This window comes from Cebus imitator, unplaced genomic scaffold, assembly GCF_001604975.1.
Source record: "Cebus imitator isolate Cc_AM_T3 unplaced genomic scaffold, Cebus_imitator-1.0 Scaffold113, whole genome shotgun sequence".
NCBI lineage: Eukaryota > Metazoa > Chordata > Mammalia > Primates > Cebidae > Cebus > Cebus imitator.
In genome coordinates this window covers 6,049,721-6,055,105 of record NW_016107428.1, presented here as the reverse complement: position 1 = coordinate 6,055,105, position 5,385 = coordinate 6,049,721, and the positions used below count along the sequence as shown (strand labels likewise).

At 38.7% G+C, this 5,385-nt stretch overlaps 1 protein-coding gene and 1 non-coding gene across 4 annotated transcripts in view; one reads left to right on the top strand and one right to left on the bottom strand.

Annotated features, from left to right (window-relative positions):
* SLC39A10 (solute carrier family 39 member 10) overlaps nt 1-5,385 on the bottom strand; it is a 171,505-nt gene that overhangs the window by 65,618 nt on the left and 100,502 nt on the right. The window lies entirely within an intron of this gene.
* Nucleotides 5,256-5,365, top strand: LOC119472702. The gene has a single exon (XR_005201880.1). It is a non-coding gene; the product is annotated as a U6 spliceosomal RNA (small nuclear RNA).

The window sequence follows — 5,385 nt, the reverse complement described above, 5'->3', positions numbered from 1 at the left end:
AAAAAAAAAAAAAAAAAAAATCAAATTTTCTTCACTGAAAACCAATAAACAAACAAAACCATGTGGTTTCTAGAATTATGTAGAACAAGACATATAAAACCATTAAAAGGAAAAATTTACTAAGACGTTATTGAAAGATAGTAAACTGTAAAACCTGGAGAGAGACATAATCTACATGGATCCGTGGGAAACATTGTATAAGGCATATAAAATCTTCCCACATTGCTTCCCATTTTATATGCTTTTCCATATAAAATGGAAAGCAACTTGACATTTTTTGCAGTCAAATATGAACACACTCTACAGTCCCCAAATTCCACTTTTAATTATTCTTGAACTTAGGCACTCAAATTCAAGAATCCTTATCACAATATTGTAAATTTTTTTCTAATATGAACTATTACAATGACAGAATATTCAACCAAAGTAATCAAAACAGAGGAAAACTTTCACATAAAAAGAAGTCGGGAGAAAAGGACAATATCAAAAATCTAAGCATTCTCAAATTTGCCCTCTCAGAGTCTCAAGATAACCTTGCATAATCATATTAAAAACTGGAAGATGTATATCTTTTTAAATATTGTTTTCCTCAGAAATCCTGTTTGGATGGAAGGTTTAGCTTCTTGATTCTCTTTTTATCCAGGGAGAAAAATATTTCCTTCAAGTCTCTCTCAGATTTCTGTTTCCATATCTTTGATCAGTCAGGTCTGTGCCACATGCCCATGCCAAAGCCAATCACTGGTTTGCAGTAGTACATAGCAATGTCCCAGACATTCACTCACTGCTCACCCAGAGCTGCTTACAGTCCTGCAAGCTCCATTAATTTTAGTGCCTAACACTGGTGTACCATTTTAACAATCTTTTATACTGAATTTTTACTGTACCTTTTCTATGTTTAGACATACAAATACTATTGTATCACAACTGCCTATAGTATTCAGTACATCAATAGGTTTGTAGCCTAGGAGCAACAGGCTATACTATATAGGTTGTTGTATAGTAGCCTGCACCATCTAGGTTTGTCTAAGTATACTCTATGTTTGCACAATGACAGAATCACCTAAGGATGTATCTCAGAACATATCCATCATTAAGCAATGCACGTGATTTTATGTGGGAGAGGCAATCTCACAGAACATGAAGAACAAAGACCCCAAGAAAAAAGGAAGTAAAGAAAGAAAAGCAGCCTGGGTGCAGTGGCTCATGCCTGTAATCCCAGCACTTTGGGAGGCCGAGGCTGGTGGATTATCTGAGGTCAGGAGTTCGAGACCAGCCCGACCAACATGGTGAAATCCCGTCTCTACTAAAGCACAAAAATTAGCCAGGCATGGTGGCTGGTGCAGTATGATAAAACATTTAATTGTTGTTAAAGCAAAATAATGGAATTCGGGTGCTTGTTTATGTATTTTTGTGTAAATTTGAAAAGATACCACAAAATCGTGGTTAATCACGCTGTGGTTGTGAGAGTAGCATAAGCTACTCTCTGAAATCTGAAAGGCAAATTCTTGTGCCCTATCCAGACCTACTGTAACAAATCCTAGGGATAGGACCCAGCAATGGCTTATCCAGCCTTTTTAGTGAGTCTGATGCAAGCTAGACAAAATTTGAGAGTGCCTATTTATACAAATAAATTACCAAACACTTCTATTTCTCTAAAATGATACTTTGGGCTGGGCATAGTCACTCACGCCTGAAATTCCAACACTTTGGGAGGCAGGGGTTGGAGGATCTTGGGCCCAAGAATTCAAGGCTAGTCTGAGCAACATAGCAGAACCCCTTCTCTACAAAAAATACAAAAAAATTAGCTGGGCATGGTGGCATGTGCCTGTAGTATTGGCTATTTGAGATGCCAAGGTGGGAGGATCACCTGAGCTTGGGAGGTCAAGGCTGCAGTGAGCCCTGATCTTGCCACTGCACTCCAGCCTGGGCAATAGAGACGTTATCTAAAATAATTAATAAAATAATACATTAGTCAACTGAATGTCATGATCTATCTGAATAAATTAAGTTGAATTATCATATACAACATTATGTTAAGCATTTTTAAAAAGTCTATAAAACAATTCCAAAGCAACATTAAGTTTGAGATTTGTTTTTTAATCTTACACAGTCTCATGGATAAAGTCACCATTTACACTGTGTATCAATTTTACTTGTACACTAATGAAGAAGGTGTGGATGATTAAGACCAATAACTGTTGCCGGGCGCGGTGGCTCAAGCCTGTAATCCCAGCACTTTGGGAGGCCGAGGCGGGTGGATCACGAGGTCAAGAGATCGAGACCATCCTGGTCAACACGGTGAAACCCCGTCTCTACTAAAAATACAAAAAATTAGCTGGGCATGGTGGCATGTGCCTGTAATCCCAGCTACTCAGGAGGCTGAGGCAGGAGAATTGCCTGAACCCGGGAGGCGGAGGTTGCGGTGAGCCGAGATCGCGCCATTGCACTCCAGCCTGGGTAACAAGAGCGAAACTCCGTCCCCAAAAAAAGAAAAAAAAAAGACCAATAACTGTTAAGCAAAGGAAGATACATATTCCTCCTTCAGCTTCTGTTACACTCCCTGCAGTTACCTTGATTTTCCACTAGAAGATGCAAATTAAAGGTATGAGTGTTGCTCCCTTCAGCTGATACGTAAATACTGTGAGGATTCTTTGATGCATATTATCTCACTGTCAAATGAATAGGTACCAGAGGTGGAAATAGGACATTCATATATATTGATCAGACAACATCAAATGAATGACTCCATGAAACAAAGGAGCTGTAGATGGTTTATACAAGCTTTAAAATGTCATGTCTCTATTTTTTAAATATATGCTATCATGGAAAAGATTTTAAGTATCGAGTACTCTAATCACTTACATTTAAGAGAATATCATAGGAATACAAGGACACAAGCTACGTGATGGGGCAATATTAAACCTGTGCTAAGTTTTTCTTTTTTTTTTTTTTTTTTTTTAAATCACTCATTAACTTTGCAATTTTAGTTTAGAATTATTATAACGGATGCATGCTTAAGAATCATGTAGGCCAGACATGGTGGTTCATGGCTGTAATCTTGGCACTTTAGGATGCTGAGGCAGAAGTGCTTGAGCCCAGGAGTTTGTGCTCAGCCTGGGCAACATAATGAGATCTTATCTCTACAAAAAAAGTTAAAAATTAGCTGGGTGTGGTGGTGCATGCCTGTGCTCCCAGCTACTTGAGGCTAAGGTGGGAGGACTGACCGAACCCAGGAGGTCCAGACTGTAGTGTCAAGAGTGCTCTGCACTCCAGCCTGTGTGACAGAGCAAGACTGTCTCCAAAGGAAAAAAAAAATCATTTAGTGATATATGCATTTTGTTATCACAGGCTAAGCAGCTATTGCAAAGAGTCCCCTCTCAAAAAGCAGTGGTTTAAGAAATGAGCAAGTTTTTGTCTAACAGTTCAAGATGAATACTCCATATTAAATCACTTGGACATTAAAAAAAAAAAAGACTATTCTGGTCTGAGTGCGCTCTGCTCCAGTCATTCAGAGATGTATCGGTCTTACATGGTTGACATTCCAGCCAACAGGAAAAGAGAAAGAAAGGAAGTCCAGGTTCAGAAGTTTCTTCTTCAGCGGCAAGGGAAGTAGAGGTTGCAGGCATTACTACTTATCACATTCCACTGGCAAGGGTTTAGTCACACGATCTCAATCAGCTAGGAGGCAAGGTCTCACCTTACTGAGTTTCCCATGCATTCCAGTAGATGTTAACAATCTTACCCACTGACAGCACAAAGAGGAACTCTGGATGGACACGGAATGGGGCAAATGGTATAAGCCCATATACCACTCAACCCTAAAAACCTAACATTTATATGACGCAGCTTTGCCCTAGCCAAAATATTCTATTATGCCTCATGTGCTTTGGAGTTTTCCAAGTTTTCTGCATTGAGAATATATTAGTTTTTTTTTTTTTTTTTGAGACGGAGTTTCGCTCTTGTTACCCAGGCTGGAGTGCAATGGTGCGATCTCGGCTCACCGCAACCTCCGCCTCCTGGGTTCAGGCAATTCTCCTGCCTCAGCCTCCTGAGTAGCTGAGATTACAGGCACGTGCCACCATGCCCAGCTAATTTTTTGTAGTTTTAGTAGAGACGGGGTTTCACCATGTTGACCAGGATGGTCTCGATCTCTTGACCTCGTGATCCACCCGCCTCGGCCTCCCAAAGTGCTGGGATTACAGGCTTGAGCCACCGCGCCCGGCCTAGAATATATTAGTTTTATAATCGAGAATAGCTTTTCAGTTCAGCTGAGTTATCCCTACCGAAGAGTTCTATTAGGTGCCGTAGATATTGATAAATGAGCTCACTGACAAGAAATGGAAAAAGGGATTCTGGTAAATAACTAGCAGTGCCACAACAAATTTATTTTCATCTTTTGCTGTTGATTTCCAATACACCACCACAGTTAAAAGCGTAATTCTATAACTGCATAATTTCTGCATTAAGGGGGGGGTTTACAGTTAAGAACTTAATCACTGTGCTAGTTATACTATTTTGAATGCAAATATTTTGCTTTAGATGCAAAGAAAAAAAAAGAAGTTCACTAATATTCTCTTGTATTTAATACCAGAACTAAATGTTTAGTCAAGATAGTGGTTATATTTTGGTGTGGGATGTCAGTGACTGGGCAGAATTATGAGAGGAATTCTGGGTTCCTATATATGTCTTATTTCCTCACCTGGGTGCTCGGTATACGGCTGTGCTTCACTTCACGAAAACTGCGTGAATTTTACACTTGACATTTGGGTACTTTTCTGTAGCTGTGTTATATTTTATCCAAACTTAATTTTTATTCCCCACATGAAGTTTATTCCAACCCTCAATTAGTAAAATCAATAACACGTAACTTCTGGAAACACATCCATACTTAATAATCCTCAAAGGTAAATTTGCTTTAACTTCTTACTTTCAAATAATTTAAGATTCATGAGAAGTTGTAAAAGTGGTTCACAGTTTCCATGCACCCTTTCCCCAACTTTTTCCAATAACATCTAACATAACTATAGTACGTGTTCAAGACCAAGAAACTGACATCCATACTATTAACTAAAGTACAAATCTTATTCAAACTTCACCAGTTTTTACATGTACTCTAAAAAGTGCTGTAACAGAAAATCAATTTTTTAATCAGAAACAAAAAGGGCATTTTTGGTAACAAAAAGAAACTGTTTAACAAAATATATGGTTATACTTAAGAGAAAGGTTAACTAGATCCTTAAATGAAAGGAATTGGGGTGTCTGCTTCAGCGGCACATATACTAAGACTGAAACAATACAGAGAAGATTAGCGTAGCCCCTGAACAAAGATAACAACATGCAAATTTGTGAAATGGCCTATATTTTTAAATCGTCTCACCAGAAAAA